Genomic DNA, 1,163 nt, shown 5'->3' with positions numbered 1-1,163 from the left:
AGACCTAGAAACGGAGTCCTCAGCAGGGAGTATCTACCACCACTTAACGTTTAATTGCATAAGCCCTGGACAGTGAGGATGGGCAGGATTTCGTGCTTTGGAATTTGCTAATCTCCATTTATTTTCTTAACTAATTTTTAGTTGAACTGGAATGTTGTTTTAGAAAGGCAGCTTGAAGGGCACCGAACAAGCTAAAAGGAACATAAGTGAGCACAAGGTGGGGCAACCATCACAGGACAGCAGATGAAGATGTTTACCTCTGCCTGAGTATAGCTGGGTATTCTTTAGATGTTACTGTTACTTGCATTAGAGATACAAAAAAGTATCTGTTTGTACCACAGATAAAATGTATGGGAGAAAAGAGGGGGAAGGGGCCACCGCTAGAATAGGAGAATATTACATTTTACATTTTAAAAGTGCAATTTGTAAAAAAAACAAAAACAAAAAAACTTAACTTCCAAGAAGAGAAGAAAATTAGCATAATTTTGGAAGAAACTGTTCTAAAACAACTGCTGTTTTAATCCTCTCCTAGCCCATGTGTGCTGCTGTAACAAAATACCACAGACTGGATAATTTATAAAGAACAGAAATGTTTTTCTCACAGTCCTGGAGGCAGAGAAGACACTGGAAGGTTTGTTGTCTAGTGAGAATCTGGTCTCTGCTTCCAAGATGGCGCCTTGACCACTGCATCTGCTGGAGAAGAGGGGCACCATGTGCTCACATGTGGAAGGTGGAAGGCAAAAGGGGCGAACTCCCTCCATTAAACCTTTCCAAGGGCACCTACTCTCAGTCATCAGGGTGCAGCCTTCGTGGCCTAATCCCCCTCTTTTTCTCCACTTTTTTGGAGTCGGAGTCTCACTGTGTCACCCAGGGTGGAGTGTAGTAACATGCTTGCCACCACCACAGCCTCGACCTGCAGGGCTTACGCTATCCTTCTGCTTCAGCCTTCCAAGTAGCTGAAACTACAGGCGTGCGCCACCATGCTGGGCTAATTTTTTGATTTATTGTAGAGACAAGATCTTGCCAATTTCCCCAGGCTGGTCTCGAACCCCTGGTCTCAGGCAATCCTCTTGCCTCGGCTTCTCAAAGTGCTGGAATTACAGGCTTGAGCCACCGTGCCTGGCCATGGCTTCCTTTTTTTTTTTTTTTTTTTTTTTTTTTTT

This window comes from Carlito syrichta, unplaced genomic scaffold (genome assembly GCF_000164805.1).
Source record: "Carlito syrichta isolate Samal-C Ts95f unplaced genomic scaffold, Tarsius_syrichta-2.0.1 Scaffold309322, whole genome shotgun sequence".
Taxonomy (NCBI): Eukaryota; Metazoa; Chordata; class Mammalia; order Primates; family Tarsiidae; genus Carlito; species Carlito syrichta.
The sequence above is the reverse complement of the archived record's forward strand: the minus strand, read 5'-3'. Positions refer to the sequence as shown.